This window comes from Macaca nemestrina, chromosome 14 (genome assembly GCF_043159975.1).
Source record: "Macaca nemestrina isolate mMacNem1 chromosome 14, mMacNem.hap1, whole genome shotgun sequence".
Lineage (NCBI taxonomy): Eukaryota > Metazoa > Chordata > Mammalia > Primates > Cercopithecidae > Macaca > Macaca nemestrina.
Genome location: NC_092138.1, coordinates 3,741,729 through 3,769,722, shown reverse-complemented (window position 1 = coordinate 3,769,722; position 27,994 = coordinate 3,741,729). Strand labels below are relative to the sequence as shown.

At 41.4% G+C, this 27,994-nt stretch overlaps 1 protein-coding gene, 1 long non-coding RNA gene and 1 pseudogene across 4 annotated transcripts in view; 1 reads left to right on the top strand and 2 right to left on the bottom strand.

Annotated features, from left to right (window-relative positions):
- LOC105498900 (zinc finger protein 484) overlaps positions 1-27,994 on the bottom strand; it is a 137,821-nt gene that overhangs the window by 65,809 nt on the left and 44,018 nt on the right. The gene's annotated exons all lie outside the window — the stretch shown is intronic.
- Positions 178-16,435, bottom strand: LOC139358070 (uncharacterized). The gene is made up of 3 exons (XR_011612306.1): positions 16,256-16,435; positions 3,377-3,852; positions 178-2,746 (listed from the first exon to the last, which is right to left on the bottom strand). It is a non-coding gene; the product is annotated as an uncharacterized lncRNA (long non-coding RNA).
- LOC105498897 (splicing factor 45-like) lies at positions 23,915-25,318 on the top strand (annotated as a pseudogene).

Below are 27,994 nucleotides of genomic sequence, written 5' to 3'. Positions count from 1 at the left end.
GATTACAGGCGCCCGCCACCATGCCTGACTAATTTTTTTGTATTTTTAGTAGAGACGGGGTTTCACCATGTTAGCCAGGATGGTCTCGATCTCCCGACCTCATGATCCACCCGCCTCAGTCTCCCAAAGTGCTGGGATTACAGGTGTGAGCCACCGCGCCCAGCCAAGAGTGGAGAAGTTAATCAACATACTTAGTTAGCTAGCTTGAACAGACATCCCAGTATTGATAGAGTTGTAATCTTAAAAAAAAAAAAAAAAAAGCCCAACAGTCATGGGATGAAAAAGTATTTGAGTGAGGATGAAAGAGTCAAACTCTCACTGTGCACATGAAATCACAAATATGTACACTCGCAACTGTCCTGATACTAACACAACATTTTGGTTTTCTTATAATATTGAAATTTTATTGAATATTGAAACAAATTTTATTGAAGTTGAGAGCTGTATCTTCTTTAACTGTGACAGCCAATACATATGTGCAATAAAAGCTATAAGAATATTTGCATTTGACCCATAAAATAAAAAACTTGATTTAATAATTTGGCAGGTGTTTTGTTTCATTTAAATTTGACTATTTTTCTTTTTTGATAGATTGTTCCTATTGCATTACTCAAAGGTGGTAAAAAAAAATCTCTAATTATGTGGTTGATTAGATAACATTTATTATGTATATTTATTTGTGAATATTTATAATGAATATTTATTAAATATGTACATATTATACATTATACCAGGTACATATTGTACATATTATACATTATATAAAGTAGGGAATACACATTGCCCATGTGAAGTTTATAATATACCTGGAAAAATAATACCAACATACATACTGTATGATTCTAACTACTTTTTTTTTTCTTCTTGAGATTGAGTCTTGTTCTGCTGCCCAGGTTGGAGTGCAGTGGCATGATCTTGGCTCACTGCAACCTCTGCCTCCTGGGTTCAGGCGATTCTCCCGCCTCAGCTTCCTGAGTAGCTGGGATTACAGGCACGCATCATCATGCTCAGCTAATTTTTATATTTTCAGTAGAGACAGGGTTTCACCATGTTGGTCAGGCTGGTCTTGAACTCCTGACCTCATGATCCTCCCACCTTTGCCTTCCAAAGTGCTGGGATTACAGGTGTGAGCCACTGCTGCTAGCCAATTCCAACTACTTTTCTGTACTGACTTCTCTTACTCATCAATATGTATTTAAGATTCCTCAATGTCTTTTTATGGCATGGTAGTTCCTTTCTTTTTATTGCTGAATAATATTTCATTGTATGTATTTACCACAGTTTGTTTGTCTATTAACCTATTGAAGAAGATCTTAGTTGCTTCCAAGTTTTGGAACCAGTGAAATGTTATAAGGAATGATGCATTTCTTTAATTTTGAATTGTTATAATAATATCTTAGGCCAGGTGAAGTGGCTCATGCCTATAATCCCAGCACTTTGGGAGGCTGAGGCAGGCGGATTACTTGAGGTCAGGGGTTTGAGACCAGCCTGGCCAAAATGCCAACATGGTGAAACTCCGTCACTACTAAAAATACAAAAATTAGCTGGGCATGGTGGGACGCAACTGTAATCCCAGCTATTCAGGAGGTTGAGGCAGGAGAATCACTTGAACCCAGGAGGCAGAGGTGGCAGTGAGCCAAGATCATGTCACTGCATTCCAGCCTGGGCAACAGAGTGAGACTGTCTTACAAAAAAAAAAGTAAAAAAAAAATCTTTACTATTATGATTTTTCAACATTAAATCAATTTAAGATTACCTTATGCCAATGAAAAGAGTCCCTTCAACACAGCTTGCATTCTCAGTCTCAACTCCAGTTCCTTGATGCGGCCAGTGGTAGCAGCACTGATATTAAAAGTGTCATTTATTTAGTATGTTTCTCAACTGGCTAAGCTGGTATGTGGGTAAGACTTTTTCAGATCACAAACATGATTATATCTCCCCTGCTTGAATTCTTTGCCGTTTAAGGTCCTTCAAAATCCAACCTTTGCTCCCTTTTCCAATTTCATCTCTCATCCCTTCCCTTCTTGCCCCTTGTACTTAAGCCTAACCAAATTGTTTCTTCTCCCCCAGCTTTGATATCTGCCCTCTCCTCTTCTGGTATGTCCTCATGTTTGCTCATCAATTTCCTCCTGCCTGCACCACGTCCCTCAAGGTCCATTCTTCAAGGCCATTGATTCACTCATTTATTAAACACAGGACACAATTCACAGCACTGTGCTTGGTGTTGGGGATAACTCAAGCACGATACAAAGACCAGTACTGCATGGAGCTTTCATTCTAGTTACAAAGATGTTAAGAGCACAGACAGGAAATTTTCAGATAGCACGCATTCTCACGGATTACGGTGGGGGTTAGACTTGGAAGATGAGGAGTCTACTCTTTGGTCTAGCCAAAGAGCATTCCAGGGCAATGGGGTAGTAAATAAATGGAAAAGTCCCGGAGCAGGAATGAGCTGTGAGAAACTGGAGTGTTGTGGAGAGGTTGGTAGGGCAGGTCATGCAGGGTATTTTTTCTGTGTAGCCTCACCTGGTCTCTCAAGCACGATAATTGATCCCAGCATCCAGGAAGCTTCACAGGAGAGGCCCCCTTGAAAGACACGCTACACGTACTCTATGAAGCTGTTCCTGATCTGGGTTGTCCCCAGTGATGGCTCCTTCTCTGGATCATCCACAGAAGTCATCTGCCCGTCATCCTCGTACATCATGCCCTTGCCACATTTTCAGTTGTAGACATGCTGTCTCCTCAACTGGAAAGTGAGCGTTTTGAAATCATGGTTTATATTTTCCATCTGTATCCCTCAGAGCAAATATTTCTTGATCCATTCATTCCTCCATTGACTTACACATCCAATAGCCTTTCAGCACCTATTGTATACTAGAGCTATACCAGTGAAAAAGGCAGACAAGAACTCTGTTTTAATGGAGTTTACATTCTAATGGGGGAGACAAAAAATCACTTAAATATATAAACCAGATAATCTCAGAGAAGGGTAATTGCTATGAAAACTAAAATGAAGCCGGCGCGGTGGCTCACACCTGTAATCCCAGCGCTTTGGGAGGCCGAGGCAGGCGGATCACGAAGTCAGGAGATCACGACCATCCTGGCTAACATGGTGAAAACCCGTCTCTACTAAAAATACACACACACACACACACACACACACAAATTAGCCAGGCATGGTGGTGGGCCCCTGTAGTCCCAGCTACTCAGGAGGCTGAGGCAGGAGAATGGCTTGAACCCGGGAAGTGGAGCTTGCAGTGAGCCGAGATCATACCACTGCACTTCAGCCTGGGTGACAGAGAGTCCGTCAAAAAAAAAAAAGTCACATTATACACTCATCATAATATATTTTTTATAACACATGGAATTTTATTACCTTATTATGAGAGATCTTGATTGATATGTCCTCTTGACATTCCAGTAACTGATATCCCTTTAGTGAGCTCCAAGTTCGCTAACAGTCATTCCTGCTCTACAGAATTGCCAATAACCAATCCATTATTCATGCTCAGTGAATAACACTATTGCAGGGATCCAGGGTAGCTTCACATAAAAGAACACAATCACTTACATCCAGCCAAGATGCTGGAGGGAGGGAAATCGAGCAGTTTACAGAAATTGCCTTAATATAATCATCACTAACATCAGGACTCCATTAAGCCAAGAGCTCTGTCTTCATCTCTGAATTCTCAACAGCTGGCCCAATTTCTGTCTTATGATGTCTCTTTGGTAAAGTCCCAACTACTCAGGAGACTGAGGCAGGAGAATGGTGTGAACCCGGGGGGGCGGAGGTTGCAGTGAGCCGAGATTGCGCCATTGCACTCCAGCCTGGGCGACACAGTGAGACTCCGTCTCGAAAAAAAAAAGAAAAAGAAAACACAAATAAATGGAAATATATCTTATGTCCATTAATTAGAACAATTAGTAATTTGGTTTTAAATTTATTTTTATTTTTTATGAGTACATAATAGTTGTACATATTTATGGAGTCCCAGTGATATTTTGATACAAGCATACAGTGCATAATGATCAAATCTGGGTAACTGGGATATTCATCACTTTGAACATTTATCATTTCCTTATGTTGAGTACATTGTGAAATATAAAATAAATTACTGTTAACTATAGTTGCCCTATTGTACTACCAAACACTAGATCTTATTCCTTCTATCTAACTGTACTTTTATATCCATTAACCAACCCCTTTTCATACGCTCCTCCCACTACCCTTCCCAGTCTTTGGTAACCACCATGCTATTCACTATCTCCCATTTTTTTAGCCCCACATATGAGTAAGAACATTTGATATTTGTCTTTCTGTGCCTCACTTATTTCACTTAACATAGAAACACTTAACTCCAGTTCCATCTATGTTGCTGTAAACGACAGGATTTCATTCTTTCTTCTAGGTGAGTAATATTCCATTGGGTAGATATACCACATTTCCTTTATCCATTCATTCGTTGATGGATACTTAAGTCGATTCCATATTTTGGCTATTGGGAATAGTGCTGTTGCAATAAACATGGGTATGCAGATATCTCTTTGATACACTGAGTTCCTATCTTTTGGCCACATACCAACTAGTGTGATTGCTGGATCATAGCAGTTCTATCGTTAGTTTTATTGAGAAATCTCCATATTGTTTTCCAAAGTAGCTGTACAAATTTACATTCCTACCAGCAGTGTATGAGCATTTCCCTTTCTCCACATCCTCCTTAGCATTCGTCATTTTCTGTCTTTTTGATAATAGCCACTTTAACTCAGGTGCAAGGATATCTCATTGTGATTTTGATTTGCATTTCTGTGATCATCATGTTGAGCATTTTTTTCATGTATGTGTTGGCCATTTGATTTTCTTCTTCCGAGAAATATGTCTGTTGAGATCTTTTGCCCACTAAAAATCAGATTATTATTATTATTATTTGATTGAATTGTTTGAGCATCATGGTGTATTCTGATTATTAATCCCTTAACAGATGAATGCTTTGCAAATAGTTTCTCCCATTCTGTAGGTTATCTCTTCACGTTGTTGATTTTTTCCTTTCCTGTGCAGAAACTTTTTAACTCGATGTAATCCCATTTGTCAATTTTTGCTTTGGTTTCCTGTGCTTTTGAGGTCTTACTCAATAAATCTTTCCTTAGACCAATGTCCTGAAGGATTTTACCTAAGTTTTGTTCTAGTAGGTTCATAATTTTGAGGTTTACATTTAAGTCTGTAATCCACTTTGAGTTGATTTTTGTATATGGTGAGAGATCAGGGTCAAGTTCCACTCTTCTGCATATGGTTACTCAGTTTTCCCAGCACCATTTATTAAACATACTGTTCTCTCCCCAATGTATGTTTTGGGGCCTTTGTTGAAAATCAGTTGACTATAAATATGGGGATTTGTTTCTGTGTTCTCTATTTTGTTTCTTTGGTGTATATGTCCATTTTTATGCCATCACCATGATTTTTATTTTTAATCACTACAGCTTTGTAGTATATTTTGAAGTCAGATACTGTGATGTCTCCAGCTTTGTTCTTTTTGTTCAGGATTGCTTTGGATATTCAGGATTTTTTGTGGCTTTTAGGCTTTTTCTAAATCTGTGAAGAATGTCATTGCTATTATTATAGACATTGTGTTGGGCCTGTAGCTCACATTGGGTAGTATGGACATTTTAACAATATTACATTTTCTAATTCATGGATATAAGATATTTTTTCATTTTCTGTGTCTTCTTGAATTTCTTTCATCAGTGTTTTACAGTTTTTATTGTACAGATCTTTCACCTCTTTGGTTAAATTTATTCCTATGTATTTTTTATTTTTTGTAGCTATGGTGAATGGAATTGCTTCCTTGATTTTCAGATTTTTCACTTTTGGCATATAGAAATGCTACTGGTTTTTGTGTGTTGATTTTGTATCCTGCCACTTTGCTGAAATAATCAGTTCTAACAGCTTTTTATTGAAGTCTTGAGGTTTTTCTAAATATAAGATCATGTCATCTGCAAACAGTGACAATTTGACTTCCTCTTTTCCAGTATGGATGCCCTTTATTTCTCTCTTTTTTAATAGGTCTGTCTAGGACTTTCAATAAAAGTGGTGAAAGTAAATATCCTTGTCTTGTTTTCTATCTTAGAGGAAAGATCTTAGCGGACAGTGGATATCTTTGTCTTGTTCTAGATCTTAGGGGAAAGGCTTTCAACTTTTCCCTATTACGTATGATGTCAACTGTGGGTTTATCATACATGAACATTAACGTTTTAAGGTATGTTCTAATTTGTTGAGAGGGTTTTTTTTTTTTTTTAAATCACAAAGAGATGTTGAATTTTATCAAATGCTACTTCTGTGTCTATTGAGATAATCACATGGTTTTGTCCTGTATTCTCTCGATGGGATGTATGTGATGTATCACATTTACTGATATTTGTAGGTTGAAGCATCCTGCATCCCTGGGGAAAAATGCTACCTGATCATGGTGTATAATCTTTTTTCTGTGCGTTGGATTTTGTTTTCTAGTTTTTTAAAAAGAGTTTTGCATCTATGTTCATCAAAAATACTGGCCTATAGTTTTCTTTTGTTGTGTCTTTGTCTGGTTTTGATATCAAGATAATGCTGGCCTTAGAAAAGATTTGGAAGCATTCTCTCTCCCTTTGATTTTTCAGAATAGTTTGAGAATAAAAGCTTTAAAAGTTAGGTAGAATTCATCTGTGAAGCCATTTGGTCCTGGACTCTTCTTTTCTGGGAGACTTTTTATTACTGATTCAGTAACATTATTCATTATTGTTCTATTCTGGTTTTCTGTTTCTTCATGGTTCAATTTTGGTACGTTATATGCATCCAAGAATATATCTATTTTACAAGTTTTCAATTTGTTGATGTAAGTTGTTCATAATGGTCTGTAATGATCTTTTGTTATTTCTGTTTCATCAGTTGTAATGTCTGCTTTTTACCTCTGATTCTATTCCGTTTTTTCTTTTTCTTAGTCTACTTAAAGATTTGTTGATTTTGTCTATTTTTCAAAACAATATTTTCATTTAGTTGATCTTTCATATTTTCAGTCTCAATTTTATTTATTTTTTTCTGATTTTTAGTATTTCTCCTTCCTATAATTTTTGGGTTTGATTTATTCTTGCTTTTCTAGTTCCATGAGGTGCATCATTATATTTGAAATATTTCTACCTTTTTATATAGGGATTTATTTCTATAAACTACCCCTTTTAGTACTGCTTTTGCTATGTAACATAAATTTTGGTATATTGTGTTTCCATTTTTATTTAAGAAATTCTTAAATTTTCTTTTTAATGTCATCTGCAAACAGTGACAATTTGACTTCCTCTTTTCCAGTATGGATGCCCTTTATTTTCTGGTGCCTCTGATGACCAGCAGTGTTTGGACTGGAGTGGAAAGTAGGGCACATCCCTGGGGCCTTTACTTTATAGCCACGTGCAGTAGTCTCTCCTAATCAGGAGTCTTACGAACATTTTTGGAGACTCGACAGGCCAACCAGACCCATGCAACAAGGCACCCTTCTGAGGCCTTCATACCTGGCCCCGTCTAAGCAGTCCCCAAGGCCTTCCTGACCACTGGCTCCCATCCAGGATCTCCCTAGTTCCATGGCCCATTCAGATTTATCCTGGCCTCCAGAGAGGGGTTTAGATACAATTTTGCAGGGTGCCTCCTATGACCAATCCCCACTCAGTCCATCAGGAGGAAGGGATGCCCTCCCTGGCCTCCATGACTAGTCTCAGCTACCTAATTGGGAATGAGAAATGTTTCAGGGAGTGCTGTATGCAACTGTGCCCCACACAAAACTGTAGCCATGTCAGAGACCCTTCCTGGAGGCTCCCTGTCCAGCTTTGACTGATGTCTGTAGGGAATACACACGCTCCCATAGGGGAAGTGAGAAACTTCTTGAAGGCATTATTTGTATTTCCATTTCATGTAGTGCAAATAGTTTAATTTCTCTTGAGATTTCTTCTTCACTCTTATGTTGTTTAGAAGTGTGTTTCTGAATATCCACATATTTTGAAATTGCCCGGCTATCATTCTATTACTGATTTGCATAACAGTTACGTTCCAGTGTTTTCAGAGAGCAGATATGGTATGGTTTTTATACTTTGAAATGTGTTACAATGGGCTTTCTGGCCCAGAATGTGGCCTATCTTGGTGAATGTTCCACATGAGCATGAAAAGAATATGTATTCTGCTGTTGTTAGACTAAGTAGACTATAGATGTAAATTACATCCAGTTGTTTGATGATGCTGTTTAGTTCAACTATATTTTATTGATTTTCTATCTGTTGGATCTGTCCATTTCTGATAGAGGGTGTTGATGTTTACAACTATGATTATGAATTATTTTATTTATCCTTGCAGTTCTATCAGTTTTTCTGCCTCATGTATTTTAACACTCTTGTTAGGCGTATACACATTAAGAATTGTTGTATTTTCTCAGATAATTCATTTTTTGTTATCATGTAATGCCTATATTAATCCAGAATTGTTCTTTTCTCTCTGAAGTCTACTCTGTCTGAAAACTAATATAGCTGCTTCAGCTTTATTATTTGTTTTTTTGACAAGTCTTGCTCTGTTGCCCAGACTGGAGTGCAGTGGCACGATCTCCGTTCACTGCAACCTCCACCTCCCGGGTTCAAGCAATTCTCTGCCTCAGCCTCCCGAGTGGCTGGGATTACAGGCGCCTGCCATCACGCCCGACTTTTTTTTTTTTTTTTTTTTTTGTATTTTTAGTAGAGACAAGGTTTCAGCATCTTGGCCAGGCTGGTCTTGAACTCCTGACCTTGTGATCCACCCGGCTCGGACTCCCAAAGTGCTGGGATTACAGGTGTGAGCCACCGCGACCAGCCAGCTGCTTCAGCTTTAATTATTGTTGGCCTTCTATGTTTTTACCACTTCCTACTTCAAATTTGCATGTCTTTGCATTTAAAGTGAGTGTCTTGCAGACAAAGTATAGTTGTGTCTTTTTTGTAGGGGATCCATTGAGATGAACTCATTCTTTAATTGGTGTATGTAGACCATTGATATTAAAGGTGATTACAGATGTAGTTGGATTGATATTTATCATGTCTGTTATTATTCTCTATTTGTTGTCCTGTTTTTTCTTCCTATTTTTGCCTTCCACTCTTTTCCTGAGTTTTGTGGTTTTAATGGAGCATTTTATGAGATTCCATTTTCTCCCGTTTAAGCATGTAAATTCTTCCTTTCTTTTTACTTTTAAAAAGCCTTTCTATTGGTTGTCCTAGATTATGCAATGTACATTTATCATTAATACAAGTCTACCTTTTTCTTTTCTTTTCTTTTTTTTAATGGAGTCTCGCTCTGTTGCTCAGGCTGGGGTGCAGTGGTGCAATCTCTGCTCACGGCAAGCTCCGCCTCCGGGGTTCACGCCATTTTCCTGCCTCAGCCTCCCTAGTAGCTGGGACTACAGGCGCCCGCCACCACGACCGGCTAATTTGTTTTTGTATTTGATTTTAGTAGAGACGGGGTTTCACCACATTAGGCAGGATGGTCTCGATCTCCTGACCTCGTGATCCGCCTGCCTCAGCCTCCCAAAGTGCTGGGATTATAGGCGTGAGCCACCGCGCCTGGCCAATACAAGTCTACTTTCAAGTAATACTATACTACTTTATGAGTAGTGCAGGTATTTTACAATAACAAAATATTTCTAACTCCTCCCTCCTACAGTTTATATCATTGCTATCATTCATTTCACTTATTGTTAAATTATAATCATCTAATAATTATTGTTATCGTTATTTTGAACAAATTATTAGCAGCTATATCAATGAAAAATAAGAAAACTTAAAGTTTTTATTTGACATTCATTTATTCTTTTAAAATATTCTTCCTTTATGTAGATCCAAATTTGTTACTTTTCTCTGAAGAACTTCTTTTAATTTATTTCAACATTTCTTGCATGGCAGGTCTACCAGCAACAAATTGCCTCAATTTTCGTTTTCTACAAAAGTCTTGGTCGGTCGCAGTAGCTCATCCCTGTAATCCCAGCACTTTGGGAGGCCGAGGTGGGTGGATCACTTGAGGTCAAGCATTCAAGACCAGCCTGACCAACATGGTGAAACCTCACCTCTACTAAAAATACAAAAATTAGCCGGGCACGCACCTGTAATCCCAGCTACTCTGGAGGCTGAGGCAGGAGAATCACTTTGAACCTTAGGGGTGGAGGTTGCAGTGAGCCAATGTCGCACTGTTGCACTCTGCACTCCAGCCTGGGCAACAGAAACTCCATCTCAAAAAAAAAAAAAAAAAAAAAAAGGGTATTTATTTCTCCTTCACTTTTGAAGAATATTTTGTCCAAGGCATGGTATCACACTATGATTCTAGTTTGCGTTCTCATGATTTTGCTATTTTCATTTACTATTTCATCACGAACATCTTTTCATGTTAATACATATAAGTCTACCTTACTGAAGAAATAAACCAAAACATAAATTAATGGTATTGTATAGATGTACCAGAATTTTTAAACCTGGCTCCTCTTAATGGCTATGTTTTCTTTATTTTTCTATTACAAGAAATGATGAAATCAGTATTCTTATCATCACACATGTATTTGCACCCCAATGTTCCCCACAGCCATTTGACTTTGTCCTGGTACATGCAGAGATAAATTTTCTTTAAACTTTATGAGGTCAAGTTGATCAATCACGTCCTTGATGGCTTCCGAGCTGTCTTTGCTGAATACATGCCTCTTTATTTTTTAAGAGACAGCGGTCCCCTTATGTCGCCCAGGCTGGTCTCAAACTCCGGGCCTCAAGTCATCCTCTTGCCTCAGCTTCCCAAGTCGCTAGGATTACAGGCGTGAACCATCGTGACAGGCTCTGTTCTATGCTTTAAAGATCTTCCCTGCTCAGAAATTTTAGAATGAAAGTGTTTTCAACCAACCTTTCATGGTTGCAGTTTTTCAGCCCACACTTGAGGGCACAGTATTTTCTAAGTCCGCTTGCGCGGCTCTGGAGAGCCCGGCCAGGCATGGCGCCCGGCCCGCAGGCTCGCGGTTACATTTTCCACGTCCTCTCTGGAGGCCGGCGCCACACCGGGAGTCGCGTGGGGAGAGTCTGTACCCTTCGCAGCAGCCAGCCGTCCGGTCTGCTGCTGGGTACGCGTCGTGCTGACAGGGAGCTCCAAGATGAGCCAGACGCGCTCCACCAGCCCCAGTCTCAGAAAAGCGCTCCGACAAGGACCGCGGCCGTTTCCGCCGGTTGTCGGGCTCCACCTGGTGGCCGATGCTGCGTACTGCGCTTGTTCTCTGGAGCTCCTGCGAGAGAGGTGGCCACTGTGCACTGGGTTCCCTGGCGTTAGCAGGGTTGTTCCGGCCGCTGGCAAAGCATTCGCTCCCCATCTGCTCGGGGGAGCTTGGACCTGCAGATTAAGCTCGGAGTAGAATCTTGTTGCCCTCTCAGCCTGGATGCTCTGTGGTGGGGCTCCATGCGGGTCGACCAGCAACTCCCAGTGCCCGCCCCTCCATCACAAGACCTATCGGGGTCAACACGAACCATCTTGAAAGGGTGTTTGGAGGCCGCCACGCGTGTGGCTCGATACCAGTAGCTTCCATTTGACCTCATTTTCCCCAAGTTCTGCCTCGGAGGTGGGGATAGGCTGTACTCGGAGGAACGCGGAGGGCGCCATCAGCCTGGACTAGGTCCCGCGTCTCTCCACATCCTCGGACGAGGTTTTTTCCGAGGCCTGCTCAGGGGGTGACAACGGACTGGAGAGGAACTGGGAGCCCCAGGGAGGGCGTGTTAGCTTCTGTCTGTATCGAGCAAGATTCTGTGTCGAGCAGGACCCTGACGCCACGGGGAGTTTCCTTGTGTTTTTGGCCTCTTCCCAAATATTGGGAACCCCAGGGATTCATTTGGCTGCCAAGCTCTACGCTGCAGGCACGAAGCTATTCCAGCATAGTCCTTTGCTCCAGGACACCTGGGCCGCTTTCCTGAGGGAACAGCATTCCCCTTACCGGGCTACACCCTGGCCACCCATGCCGTTCACAAGCTGTTCCTGCCAGATCTGCTGGCACTCAGTCATCCTGGGCCATCAGGCTACTGAGTTCCGGGAGATGGTGAGTGCTCAGGGTGCGTGTGTGGCCAGAGGTGTCAGAGCCCAAAGTAGCCAGAAGAAAGCCAAGTCCCCAGTCATCTGATGCCAACTTCAAACTTCTCATCCTTCTCCTTCCTCCTGCATTGCTCCTTCCAGGCATTCTTTAATCACAGCTGTGTTGGAGGCTGGGATTCCAGACCCAGCACTAACGGAGTACAGCCACAGCTGCAGCATCTCACAGTGACCTAGAGCCTGGCCCAGCTGCCCAACTCAGGCAGTTCACCTAGCACAGCATCCCTGGGAGGTGGCCACTGCCAGATTCACTTCGGATTAGGAACTGAGGCTCCAAAGGCACAAATGACTTGCCCAACATCAGGCAGAAGGATTAGAATTTGGGTCTGCTGGCCTCTAACTCTGTCTCCCAAAGAACAGACCATCAACCAAGGAGACAGGTTATGTCCAGGTAATACAACGAAGTGACCTAACTACAAAGAAGGATGAGTGATCATGGTGGGGGCATGGTGGTGGGCTCTCCCTGCATCTGTTTGTCTCCTCTCTTCCTCCTGCCCCCAGACCCGGCCACTGAACACGCTCCTGGACCTTGACATGCTGGGCTTCCATATTGTCCTGTCTTGCCTCAGACACTACAGAAGGATCACTCCCCTTCCAGTGATAATGGAGTTCTTCATTACCAAAGTGTACAGCCATGAAATCCATTACTAACCCTGAGACTCGGGCAAGAGGTGACAGGTCAGCTAAGTGAGAGAACAGTAGCAAAGTATATCTTTGTGTGGATCCAGATTTCCATCTGGTATTGTTATGGGATCCTTGGGGTGTTACTTCACCAGCCAGAAACCTCTGTGGCCAGTGGTGCCTTCGTCTGAGTTTTGCTCTGGACCGCTGGTCTCATTCCACCCACTCGGCCTGGCAGGCTGTACTCAGTTCCCACTACCAGCCTGGATCGCATGTCTGCCAAGGATGAGCCAGGCACGGAGCAGCAAGGGGTGTGTGAGCAAGTATGGGATCCGGCCACTGCACACAGCCAGGCATGCCAGCTGGGGGGTGACAGGTGGTGGGCAGGCAGCTTCAGGCACTGGCACGGGTGCCAGCTCCATGCAAGGCCTGCAGCTAGACCAGGCATACCATAGCTGACACCAGGGAATGTGGTGGCGCCCAGAACCTTGGAGATGCCAGGAACCCACAGAGCCCTAAAGAGGGTGTCACAGCCCTGGCTTGGGGGAGTTCCTAGGTCCGGGCTCTCAGAAGAGATGCAGCTCTTCTCTCCTGCTCTCTTTCCGTTGCCTGCAATGTGACAAACAAGGGGCATGTTTCAGCACTGTTTGCATTGCAGCTATTTTAGCTCCGCCATTCAGCAGGTCTCCAGTTCTTGTCCTGCGTCCGGGAAGAATGATATATGCAGACAAGTGGAAGGTGAACAAGATGAAGAGGAGCTTTACTGAATGACAGAACAGCTCAGAGGAGACCCACAGTGGGTAGCTCCTCTCCATAGCCAGGATGTCCTGATGAGTATTGTGCTCTCAGCAGAGAGGGTGGCCCCTATCTGCAGTCAGGTCATTGCTGTTGTCTCTTTAGCTCTCAGCAGAGAGGGTAACTCCTCCCTAAACACTGGCAGCCCACTCCCCAGATTACAGCCCCTCCCCAGCTTGCAGGTGGGGCTTCATTGGGAACCTGCCCCCTTCCACCTAGGAGCCTGTTTTGCCTCCTGTCATTGTTCATGGCGCCCAGGCTATTCTTGCCAAGCAATACCTGCAGGCCTGTGCCAGGCTGTCCTCAGCCCCACTTCAGCCTCCTTCTCATGCCTGTCAGCCTCCAAAGTCCGACAGAGGCCAAGGGGCTGGCATGTCAGCACTGCCCTAAGCATGCACAAATGTGACTGGGATGCAACAGTGCCGAGAGAGAGACGGCGCTTCAGGTTGTGGTCTGTGATTGGAGCAGGTGCTAACAGTGGGGAGAACCCAGACAGTGGGAGCAAGCACTTCCTAGCCTGCAGGGACTAGGGGAGGGCCTTCCTGGGCCCCCAAGAGTACACACATGCCTGGGTCCACAGCTTGGGTGGCTGCAGCTGCACCTGGGAGGGCAGGGCTCCTGCCTACTCCTGGCTCCCGAGAGCACAGGAGTGCCCTGGTCGCAGCCACAGCTTGGGTGGCTGTAGTTGCGCCCAGGAAGCTCCCACCCCACCAACTTTCTGGCTCCATAAAGCACGCAGCCCTGGCCACGCCTCTTGTCTGCATTTTCCCCTTAGTGGCAGCGGGCAAGGTGCAGGTGGCTGGTGGCCTCAGCCAACCCCGCGCAAACAAACCCAATGCTCCTGGGGCCGCCCCACGACTCCTGGCTGCACCATCGGCTCGCGGGCTCCTGGGACGCGCCAGAGAGTGAGGTTGAAGCCGCGGTGGAGGTTCCGGGCCTGCAGTGGGTCCTGCCCAGTAGTGCGAGGGTGGGGGTGGTGCAGGTGCAGTCAGCTGCCTCAGGGATGTGGGGCACAGGGGACCCACCACAGCCACTACTGCTCCCACAGTCGCTCCTGCCACCACCACTTATGCCTCCCCACTGCAGCTGGCATGATAACAGTGGCTGCTCCAGATGGCACACTGCTGCCATTAGTATCGTTTCTCTTATGCCTGAAGGACACCCTTTAACTTTTCTTATGCAGGTCTGCAGGTAATAAAGTCTTTGAGCTTCTTCAGGTCTGAAAACTTCTTTATTTCTTCATCTATTATTCTCTTTTTGGTGACTGTTAAACCAATCCATTGACATTTCAATTTCAATTATGATACTTTTCATTTCTACTTGGTACTTTTCGCAATCTATTTGGTTATTTTCATACTCAAGTTATTTCAGCTCCTTTGTTTCTTTAAGTATAAAACACACTTTGTACTGTCTTTGGTAACTTGACTGTCTTAAGTTTTTGCAGGCCTGCTCCTTCTGCCCATTGCTTCTGCTGGCTCTTGCCGATTTTACATTTGTGATTTTTTATTTTGAACTTATATTCCTTGAAACTATCTCAGAGTTCCTCCAAAGACAATCCATTTTGCAGCCGTCAGTCACCTAGAAGGCACCAAAAAGCTGATATTGCTTTAAATTTGAAGCTTGACATATTTTAGACAACCCAGCTTGTGTGAACAACCCAGTTAAAGGGTTGGTTTTACATATATATAAAACTCTCAGGGGAGATGTTTTCTCTCAGGATGCACAATGTTCCCCACTGTTCCTAGGGAAGCAGGGGCCAAGGGCAGCATACAGGGGAGGCGGAAAGGTTTATTCATAGTTCACCCTTACACTAAGTCTATCCTTTTGGATCTCACTTTATGATGTCTCCTTTTAGGCCCTCCCACTTGGGCAGGCCCTCAGCTTTGTCTGCTATTTTGCTGCCCCTTTCCCACCTCAGGCTGTGAAAAACAGCAAAGTTTAATTTGCCATTTGGCAAATATCTTAAGAGTGAAAAGTGGCATCGGTGTCTTAGTTATTTCTTTGGGTTTCATCTCCATTTTAAAACTTTTTTTGGCTTTTTGGAACTCTTATTTTGTAGCTCATTGACACATTTTTAAAAGGTTCTTGAAATGTATTCCAGAAGCTTTAGTTGTTTTCAGCTGGTCCTTATCAGCCCTACTGTTGGAAATAAAATTCTTTCAACTTGTTCTTTAGCAATGTACAGGCTCCACAGATCTCTCCCTGATCCTGAGGCAATAGGGTAAGAACACCACTTAGGAATCAGGCTGGCCTGAGATCAAGTCTTGGATCCACCAGCAGTGTGACATCAGTGCCTCAGTTTCTTTATAGCGTTGGTGATATGGTTTGGCTCTGAGTCTCCAGCCAAATGTCATGTCGAATTGTAATTTCCAATGTTGGAGGAGGAGCCTGGTGGGAAGTTACTGAATCATAGGGGTGGACATCCCCCTTGCTCTCAGGAGATCTGGTTAAAAACTATATAGTAACTTTCCCTGCACTCCTGCTGGCCATGTGAAGATATGCGTCCTTCCCCTTCACCTTCCACCATGATTGTAAGTTTCCTGAGGTCTCCTCAGCCATGCTTACTGTACAGCTTGTGGAACCATGAGCCAATTAAACCTTTTTTTTCTTTGTACATTACCCAGTCTCAGGTAGTTCTTTATAGCAATGTGAGAACAAACTAATACAGAAAATTGGTACCAGAGAAGTAGGGAATTGTTACAAAGATACCTGAAAATGTGGAAGTAACTTTGGAACTGGGTAATAAGCAGAGGCTGGAACAGTTTGGAAGGCGTATAAAAAGACAGGAAGATGATGGTTGGGCATGATGGCTCATGCCTGTAATTCCAGCACTTCAGGAGGGTGAGGCAGGTGGATCATTTGAGGTCAGGGGTTCAAGGTCAGCCAGGCCAACATTGGCTTATAGAATTTGGCCTTCATCTTCATATGGTATATTCCCTGTGTTATCTCTGTGCACAAATTTCCCCTTTTTATAAAGATACAAATCATATTGGATTATGGGGCCCACACTATTGCAACATGACCTCATCTTAACTAATTACAGTTCCAACAACCCCATTTCCGAATAAGGTCATGTTCTTAGGTAGTGGGGGTTCGGAGTTCAGCATATGAAATTTTTGTTTAGAGTAACATATATCCCTTTTTTCAGTTTTTATTTTGTTAAAACACACATAAAATTTACCATCTTAACCATTTAAAGTGTACATTCAGTGGCACTAAATACATTGATAATGTTGTACAAGTATCCCCATAACGCATCTCCAAAATTCTCTTCATCTTGTAAAACTGAAATGATATTTATTAAAAACTAACCCCACCCCCTCCTCCCAGCCCCTGGCAACCACCATTCTACCTTCTGTCTATGAAGTTGAATATTCTAGGCCCCTCGTTTAAATGGAATCATGCAGTATTTATTTTTGTGACTGGCTTATTTCACCTAGCATAATGTACTCCAGGTGCATCCATGTTATAGCATATGTCAGAATTTTCTTCCTTTTGGAAGCTCAATAATATTCCATTGTATGTATGTATATGTCAGATTTTGTTTTTCCATTCATCCCTCAATGAATGCTTAGATTATTTCCACTTTTGTCTATTGTGTCTAATGCTGCTATGAACATGGGTTTACAGATATCCCTTTGAGACCTTGCTTTCAATTATTTTGGTATTCCACCCAGAAGTGGAAATGCTGGATCATAGGGTAATTCTGTTTCTAATTTCTTGAGGAGTCACCATACTGTTTTCCATACTGGCCGTACAGTTTTATATTCCCACTCACAGGAATAAAAGGGTTCCAAAACATGAATTTTGTGGGGACATATTTCAAACCATAGCAGTCACCAAAAGCTCAAGCAACAAAACAAAAAGTAGATCAATTGGATTTCATTAAAAACTTCTGTGTTTCAAAGTTCATATGGTTTGGCTGTGTCTCCAACCAAATCTCATCTTGCATTGTAACTTCCACAGTTCTCATGTGTTGTGGGAGGAATCCAGCAGGAGGTGACTGAATTATATGGGCAGGTGTTTCTTGTGCTGTTCTTGTGATAGTGAATGAGTCTCATGAGATCTGATGGTTTTAAAAATGAGAGTTTCCCTGCACAAGTTCTCTCTTTGCCTGCTGCCATCCATTTAAGATTGTGACTTGCTCCTCCTTGCCTTTCATCTTCTGCCATGATTGTGAGGTCTCCCCAGTCACATGGAACTGTGAGTCCAATAAACCTCCTTCTTTTGTAAATTGTCCGGTCTCAGGTATGTCTTTATCAGCAGCATGAAAACAGACTAATGCAAAGGTTACATAAGAAAATAAGGACAACCACAGAATGGGACAAAAACTTACAAGCCCTATATCTGATAAGGAACACATGTTCCAGACTATATAAACCACTCTTACAACTCAATAAAAAGACAACCCAATTTAAAAATGGGCAAAAGATGAATAGACATTTCTTCAAAAAGATGAATAATGGCCAATAAGCATGTGAAAATGTGCTCAATAACATTCGTTATTAGGGAAATGCAAATCAAAACACAATGAGATACCACTTCACCCCACTGAGATAACTCAATTCGAAAGACAAACAATAAGAAGTGTCAGCAAAAGTGGGAAACTGGATGAGAACCTTCATTCAATGCTGTGGGAATGTAAAATCTTCCATCTGTTTTGGAAAACATTTTGATAGTTTTTCAAAAGTTAAAACAGTTATCATATGATCCAGTAATTCCACTCCAAGGTATATACTTAAAAGAAATGAAACCACACAAAAACGTATACCTGAATGTTCACAGCAGCATTATTCATCATAGCCAAAGTGGAAACAAGACCGCCAAAGCCAGCCCTGCCTTGGGACCTGACAAAGTTAAATGGAAGCCTACAAAGCTGAGCCGCATTTCCATGGGAGACATTTTGGTCATTCCAGGTGATGATGAACTATACCAATTGTTAGTGGCTGAGAAGAACCTCAGGAAAGTGCCAGCATCTTTTGACTTTTATTTTGGGGGGCTGCATCTACTACCACAACATGCAATATGGGTAACACTAGCACGGCTGGTTGGATTTGACTACCTTATGCAAATAAGTCATGTGATAATACTGATATTGATGATCAAATGTATTGGGAGACTGAGTTAAAGCCTCCTCAGGATGTAATACCAATGGAAAATGAGTCTTTAGAAGAACTATATTTAGTTAACCATCAGCTACTTTCCAGATAAATAGTTCTGCAGAGGTCATATAAGGTACAAATAGCAGTAGATCAAGGGGGAGGATGATCTTGGGGACTCCTGAAATACACTGTAAATAACCCAGATATCCCCCAATGAATAAATGGATATACAAAGTGTGGTATACATACATAGGTACGTATAATGGAAGAATATATGTACATACAATGGAACATTATTCAGCCATAAACAGGAATGAAGTACTGATACAGGCTACACAATGAATGAACCTCAAAAATCCTTAGATTCTTGCTAAATGAAAGAAGCCAGTCACAAAAGACCAGATATTGGATGACACATTTATATAAAATGTCCAGAACAGGCAAATCTAGAGCCAGAAAGCAGATTAGTGGTTGTCAGGGGTTGGGAGAAGGAGGAAATGAGGAGGGATTAAATGAATTAATGCATGTTAACACCTTAAACTTTGGGCAACTGCCCAATCGCACAGACAGTGCAGTCTCATTCATGGGTTACATGACAAAACAAAGAGAAAAGCCTGGGTAGAAATACCAACATGTATGTTATGAAAAATATAAAACCGGCCGGGTGCGGTGGCTCAAGCCTGTAATCCCAGCACTTTGGGAGGCCGAGGCGGGTGGATCACGAGGTCAGGAGATCGAGACCATCCTGGCTAACACGGTGAAACCCCGTCTCTACTAAAAATACAAAAAACTAGCCGGGCGCGGTGGCGGGCGCCTGTAGTCCCAGCTACTCGGGAGGCTGAGGCAGGAGAATGGCGTAAACCCGGGAGGCGGAGCTTGCAGTGAGCTGAGATCCGGCCACTGCACTCCAGCCTGGGTGACAGAGCAAAACTCCGTCTCAAAAAAAAAAAAAAAAAAAAAAAAAGAAAAAAAGAAAAATATAAAACCTAAGTAAACAGAAAGACTACGTTCCTTAATGAGCAGATTCAATATTATAAGGCTGTCAGTTCTCCTCCCATATAATGCATACATGTAATGCAATTTTATTTTATTTTATTTTATTTTATTTTATTTTATTTATTTATTTTTTTGAGACGGAGTCTCGCTGTGTCTCCCAGGCTGGAGTGCAGTGGCGTGATCTCGGCTCACTGCAAGCTCCGCCTCCTGGGTTCACGCCATTCTCCCGCCTCAGCCTCCCAAGTAGCTGAGACTACAGGGGCCCGCCACCACGCCCGGCTAGTTTTTTGTATTTTTAGTAGAGACGGGGTTTCACCATGTTAGCCAGGATAGTCTCGATCTCCTGACCTTGTGATCCACCCGCCTCGGCCTCCCAAAGTGCTGGGATTACAGGCTTGAGCCACCGCGCCCGGCAATGTAATGCAATTTTAATCCAAATGGCCTGGTTATCTAGACAAGAAAAATTGATTGTAAAATTTATATGAAATAATAAAGGTGTGAGAATTGCAAGGAAAATTTTTAAGTGGAAAATTATTAAGGGAGAAAGGAGTGTGGAGACCCTGCTCCATATGGTAGAAGTCAAAGACAGCTAACCATCAATTCTTTCCCTTCCTCAACACATACTGCTTCTCAAGAGGTGAGAAGTAACTCCCCTCCCCTTGAATCTGGCTGCCTCGCTCGATCAATAGAATATGACATAAACTCCATTCTGGGAATTCTAGAATTGGATTTTTTTTTTTTTTTTTTTTTGAGACTGAGTCTTGCTCTCTTGCCCAGGCTGGAGTGCAGTGGCGTGATGGCTCACTGCAAGCCTGCTTCCTGGGTTCATGCCATTCTCCTGCCTCAGCCTCCTGAATAGCTAGGACTATAGGTGCCCGCCACCATGCCTGTTTTTTTTTTTTTTTTTTTTTGTATTTTCAGTAGAGACGGGGGTACACTGTATTAGCCAGGATGGTCTCGATCTCCTGACCTCGTGATCTGCCCGCCTCAGTCTCCCAAAGTGCTGGTATTACAGGCGTGAGCCACCGTGCCCGACCTGAATTATTATTATTTTTTTAATATGTCACTGTGAGCTATAAATTAAAACCTGTTTAGCCAGAGATGATGATTTTACAGTTAATGTTTAAACTAGAATTGACTAACAATCTACTCTATAAAGAAAACAGGTTTTGAAAGGTCTACCAGGTGTAGATATAACTTTTTAACTTTTAAATCTGTAGCATTTATTTATTCACTGATGGTAAATACCAAATGTAGTAGGGCAAATTGTATGTGGAAATATTGTTTTTCCAGGTGTGACCCTGTGATTCTTCTCAGCCAAAATCATTGTAAAATTATGGCACAACCAGCATAACTGTGGTTGTAATACTTAATTTTTTTAATTAAATATTTTTCTTGTCTAACCTTCTCCATATTTCATTGAGTATGCCCTTCTGCACATATCTTCATCCATCTTTATGATTCAAACTTTTCTAGGAGAAATTACTTTTTATTTTCTCTGCAGGACATGTGGGGTTGGGTAGCTGATGAATAGTAACCTGGCAAATTCCTCTGCCTGGAAAAATATCATCCAACTGATGGGTGTGTGGTTGTGAAAGCGAGCTTGATAACTATTAGCTGAGCAACTTGGGATCATATTAAAATTCATAAGGTATGTATCTTCCAATAAAATGCTATCATTAGAAAAATGCTATTTATTCCATTAGAGATGCAGTTTTCTAATCCTTATAGTAATTATAACTATTTCATTCCCTCTGGAAAGATAACAACAAAAAAAGAGAATGGAGTGCTGGTTATGATAAAACTTTTAATATTTAACTTCTAATATTGGAAATAATCAAATGTCTATTTTATTTCTTTCTAGTCATAGAAAGGGTTTTTTAAATTGTATATTATGAAATTACAGCGTTTGAAAAATTTTATCCTTTGCCTTATTTTAAAAAAGAAGCTTGCTTATATTGACCTGTAAGCACTGTTTCTTTCAAACTTGTGGGATATAATTTTTTTCCCAATCATTCAAATATTAGGTATTAAACCTAGTATTTGGCATGACACTGAGTCCATGCAAATATCCAAATATCCTTTTCTCCAATTATCATAGTAAATGTACATCAATATTTACCACTTGAGGATTGAGTTTTCTTTACAGTGCTCTTTATTAAAATGAAAAAAATGAAGTATAGAATTTGTACTTAATGTGTTTTTCATTGGTCTCTCTTTGACTTTATATTATGAATCACTAGTACAGTTTCAAAAAATAGTCAATGAAGATTCCTCTCATTGGAATCAATGAAGTACCTCTCAATGCCTGTACTCTTATTTTCTCCCTAAATGTCTCCATAAAAATTAAATGTTGTGTTTAGATTTCTATTTTAATAACTGAAGCTTTATCTCTTTAACAGTTTAATATTTTCTGCTTTAGATTCCTAAAGTAAAAGCCTCCCTCCTATTTAAGACTTCTTTTTAGCTTATCAAAACTTTATACATAACCTCACAGAGACTTGGAAGTTTAAAATTTAACACCATATTTTTTAAAAGTTTGAAGACTAAAATCTTTTATATCTTTATATTTAAAAAAGAAATTTAAGTTTAAATGGTACAGCAAAATCTTCTGAAGAATGGGATAGAAGTGAACTTTGTAAAATTCTACTGCATCTCACTAATCATTAAGAAATAAACACATTAGGTTAAGAACTAAGAGGATATTAATTTAATAAATATTTTTGAGTAATGAATTATAGGAATATCAATAGTTCTGCTAATTTTTCTTTCAGCAAGTGGTGTTTCCTGAAACATAACTTAGGTTATTCTTAAATAAAATGAGTTCAATAACTCTGTTAGGAAAAAAACTAAAATAAATCCAGGTGTCCCCCCAAAAATTTATGAAACTTTCAGGACAAATTCTAATCATAAAGTACTGCGTGTTTTTAGATATGAAATCGAACAAATAAAGATATTAAGACCCATGAAAATTTTAGCGTGGTTATTTTCATTTGTGTAAGCATATGAGGTTGGCAAGAAAATTGTCACTGTGTGTTACTGCAGTGACAGACTTCAATGCAGTGTTGCCACAAGTTCTCGGACTAGCAACTTCCTACAAGAAGGATGTGAGGACTGGCGATGCAACAGTCAACTTTGTATTCTCTATATCATGGAAAGAGGTATGGCACTGAATAGCAGAAAGATTCCATAAAGGTAAGTTTAAAAGAATTTGACCTTCAGTCAATCTCTATTTCAGGCATGAATGCAAAAAATGCAGGCTATATGCACAATCTGCAACCATACAGGGTGCTGCTTGAAAAACACTTTAAAAAGATGAAATCTCAGACTAGGAAAAAAAGAACAAAAATGACAGAACAGAAGATATATCTTCATCTGCAAATTACACATTTTTTTTTTTTTTTTTTTGAGATGGAGTATCGCTCTGTACCAGGCTGGAGTGCAGTGGTGCCATCTCGGTTCACTGCAACCTCTGCCTCCCGGGTTCAAGCGATTCTCCTGCCTCAGCCTCCCAAGTAGCTGGTAGTACTGGAGTGCGCCACCATGCCCAGCTAATTTTTGTATTTTTAGTAGAGATGCGGTTTCACCATGTTGGCCAGGCTGGTCTTGAACTACTAAACTCACCTGATCCACCCGCCTTGGCCTCCCAAGGTGCTGGGATTACAGGTGTGAGCCACTGCGCCCGGCCTAAACTTTCTATTAAAATAAATCTATTGAGATCCAGAAATCCACATCCACCAGTAATTTACTCCAAGTATCTCTCAAGGTTTCTTGTTTTTTCTTTTTTTGAGACGGAATCTTGCTGTGTCACCCAGGCTGGAGTGCCGTGGCGCGATCTCGGCTCACTAAGCTCTGCCTCCCGGGTTCACACCATTCTCCTGCCTCAGCCTCCCGAGAAGGTGGGGTTACAGGGGCCCACCACCACGCCCAGCTAATTTTTTGTATTTTTTGGTAGAGACGGGGTTTCACTGTGTTAGCCAGGATGGTCTCCATCTCCTGACCTTGTGATCTGCCACTTCGACCTCCCAAAGTGCTGGGATTACAGGCGTGAGCTACCGCGCCCGGCAGACTGACTCAAGTTTTCTTTGGTACAAATAACATTTTCCATTTATCTGGCATCAGGAAAATGGTGGGGTTTTTTTTCTTCTTCTTTCTTCTTTCTTTCTTCTTTCTCCTCCTCCTCCTCCATTTGTTCATATTAAACTGGCTACCCATGGGTAGAGTCAACAGGGCAACATTAAAAATAAAAAAAAAATAAAAAATAAAAAGCATGTCCCCATACGATGGCCTGGGAGTGGAGACCAGTGACTCAAAAGCAGAAAGCCGGTCCCAAAACGTCAAACTTCTGCAGCTTCAGCTTCGGGTGAGGAAGGCAGCGCTCACTCAGGTAAAGAGCCAAAGGAGAAACAGTGCAGCTCTTGCCCCAGTCACTGTCCTAAGGCCAGGCGGCTCCTCAGATGACCTGCAAACTGGGGACACACCACGGCATGCAGCAGCTGGGCTGAAGGATGCTGTTCCCAGTGGGTTTCTGCAGGGGACGTTCTGATTCCCTTAACTGACGAATATGATCCTAGGTTTCCTTATGATTACGAGAAAGTAGTGAAGCGCCAAAGAGGAATGACAGACACAGCAGGAGCTATAAATACAAAAGGAAATAGGAGAAAGGGAAAAGAGGCCTAAAGACAGGCAGAAAGCTAGGGGGGTTCTGATCAAGGCGACCAGATCCAGATTCTGATGAAGATGAAGATTAGGAGTGAGAGAGGAGGAAAAGTAGTAGGGCGGAGCTGCCATTGCCCCACCCACTTTTCTGGTAGAGAAAGTGTCACCCCGAGATTTTCCTTATGAAGAGGATTCAAGACCTCAGGCACGGGCTTCCAAAGCTGCCATTCCTCCCCTAGTGAAGGAGGAACAGGACAGACCGAGATCTCCAAACCGGCCTAGTAGCTCCTTCCTCTCTAACGTGGTGGGAACGGTGGCGCACAACCTCATGCAGAAGCGCGGCTTCCGGGAAGGCCAGGGCCTCAGGGAGCACCAGCAGGGGCTGCGCGCTGCCTTTCCGGTGGGGAAGACCAGCAAACCCGGCGGCAATATCATCACGGGCGACGCCGCGGAGAAAGATGCAGTGAAGAATCAGGTACAAATCCACTGACTGAAATACTTGAATCCTACTAACGTGGTCCTACTAAGGAGCATGGTTGGTGCAGGGAAGGTGGATGAAGACTTGGAAGTTGAAACTAGGGAAGAATGTGTGATGACATATTTTTCAGTTCATATGGTTTCCTATGAGACATAGCATCATTAAGGATAAAATAAGTAAAACTGAAAACAGTATAGTTAATTTAGTTAATAATGAGTTCGTTTTATTGTTATGCTTCTTTTTCTTTTCCATTGTCAATTTATATTGGCTCAGAGAAAACAGGCTTGATGGATAAAGTCCACAGTATTTTCCAATTTTGCCATGAAAAATATGGCAAAGTGGGAAAATGTGTGATATGTGAACTTCTTGGTGCCCCTGATGATAAAGCAGTACAGACATTTTTAGAATTTGAGAGTTGAGTCAGCAATTAAAGCTGTTGTTCGCTTGAATAGAAGGTATTTTGGTGGACAGGTGGCAAGAGGATGCTTTTACAATTTGGACAAATTCAGGGTCTTGGACTTGGTGGAACAAGTTTGATTTTAAGAACTAGAGCATGAGTCATCTCCGGTGACCCTTAAATGACCAGCAGGCTAAGAAAAGAAGGAAAAAGGTCACAGCCTTCACGGCTGTTGGATACTGAGACTGTTGGAAAGACTTCCAAGGTATACAGTGATTGATCCCTTTTCATTTTGTGGTTTTTAAATATTGTATAAAAATCCAAATCCTTTTAAATAAATAAATAACATGCGCAGCGGACTAGTTTCAATCAGTGGTGGATATTATACTGTAGGAATGAAGTTAGTGTCTGCAGTTGTACATATTCAGGCCCTTCTATATAAGCTAGTTAGGAAGAAAATACTGTGAATTTTATCCATCAAGCCTGTTTTCTCCAGGCCAATATAAAACAAATGGAAAGGAAAAAGAAACATAATAAAAAGAACTCATTATTAAAACTGGATTACAGGATTAATTTTAATCTTTTCAGTTTCACTTATTTGATTCTTAGTGATGCTATGTGTCATAGGAAACTATAGGAACAGAAATGTCCCAAGAATTAAATTTGCTGAGAAAACAGAAAAGGGCTTATTAGTGTCTTTCAATACACTGCACAGCATTCAAGAAGAATTTGGATCATGTGGTCTTTAAATTACTAAAATGAGTAATGAATACTAGCAGAACCAAAGGCTATTTCTATGTGAGGAAATCTATTTTGCATTTATATGCATCAGTAAAATTTCACAACCAGCCTATGCTGTTAAACATGGTGGTTAGAGCTGGTGTTTCCCAAAGTTTACTATAGAGATGGGTAAATAAAGTTACAAAAGCACACACAAGGAATGAAAAATTCACTGGAAAAACTGGATATGTTAAAAATATTTTAAAAACTGAATTTTACGCTGGGCATGGTGGCTCATGCCTGTAATCCCAGCACTTTGGGAGGCTGAGGTGGGTGGATCACCTCAGACCAGCCTGAACAACATGGCAAAACTTTGTCTCTACAAAATATGAAGAAAACAACAACAAAAATTAGCTGGGTGTGGTGGTGCAGGCCTGTAGTCCCAGCTACTCTGGAGGCTAAGGTGGAAGAAGTGCTTGAGCCTGGAGAGGCAGAGGCTGCAGTGAGCTGTGATTGCTCCACTGCACTCCAGCCTGGGCAACAGAGTGACTCCCTGTCTAAAAAAAAAAGCAAAACAACAAAACAGACACGACCCTCCTAAATTTTATAAAGCAAATCTAAAAGCAAAAATGAAAATTGCCTAACAATAACAAAATGGGACAGTAGAACTGATCAAATGTGGTATATTTATGTAACAGAATATATATTCTTTTAAAAAATTATTAGTATTTCTCTAACTGTACATATATGATCTATTTCACAGCAAAAATGAATTAAATTGTGATATGAGTAAAACTAACTCAAAAGCATTTCTAACACTAGCATGTATATATTTATGGAAATGTGTTCTTGGATAATGGGATGTTATAAAATCTCACCTGGAGAATTTAAACCATAAAGGTGATACTATATTTATACTTTGACAAAGCATTTTCTGTAATCAACTTTATTTAGTATCACTTAAAAAAGGGAATGGTATTTTCATTCTTATCCCTTTTAGTGCTTCCTAAATATTTTACTTTTGAAATGATAGGTCTTGGATATATTGGCTTATTTGTTTTTTGTTATAAAATCTGTCATCTGTAGCAAATGTTTTAATACAATTCGGGGCACATATGCACACCTCGGAATATGAGGAAAGAAAACAATCAGAAACTTTGCAGATTGACATTGTCTATTTTCACAGTTGCTCTGTGGAAAGTTTGCTGTGAAGGACTGTCAAAGAGTTTAGAAAATGAGATTTATAATTTCCATGCTGACAGCCAATTTTAGGGATGAATTTTACTTTCATATTGTCCCATCTCCAACATAATTTTAAAGGGATTCTGGAAAAAAAATAGTAAAATGCAAAACTATACTAATACTCTCAGGAAGCATCTCAAGCATTGATTAGCAAATGTATCTTATTATTTACAGTTAAATGACATTTCTAATGACCAAGGGCTTTCTGCGTAAACATCCTTGGGGAGAAGATTTATTGCACCCTTCTGTGACCTCCCCACTCTGACTGCCCTCTCTTAGGCTGCAGTGTCTCTTGGTTGTACTCAGTCATTGACTGAGCTGGCAAATATTCTGTTTATCATTGTCTAGGAAAGGCTGATGTGCTCCCCGACTTAGTAGAATGTTTCACCGCATCATTACTGGGCAATAAAAATAAGCTGAAATAACCGACTGAGTTAAACTATTAGTCACTTTGGGCAAAACATGGCCTTTCTTCGTGAGGCAGCGGCACATCAGTAAGATGCTCCAGAGGAGCCAAGGCTCCGGGGACGCTTGTGTGGTGCCGTAAAACCAGCACATAAAGCAGTGAAAAAGGTAACGGCACTCATTTAGCATTGTTACAATTCCACTGGGCACGGTGATGAAGGGAAGCTCCATAAAGGGTGGTCTATTTAAAACTGGTTCCGGAGTGTGATCCTTTATTTAGGCCTATCTGGAAGACATGCATTTCAGTCCTTAATTCGCACAGTCTTTTTTCAACAACCCTATGAAACAAAAGGGATCCAGCGTGGTGACTATAGGGAATGATACTGTTTTATTTACCCGCAATTTGGAAAGAAAGTAGATTTTAAATGTCTTCACTCCCCTCTGCCACC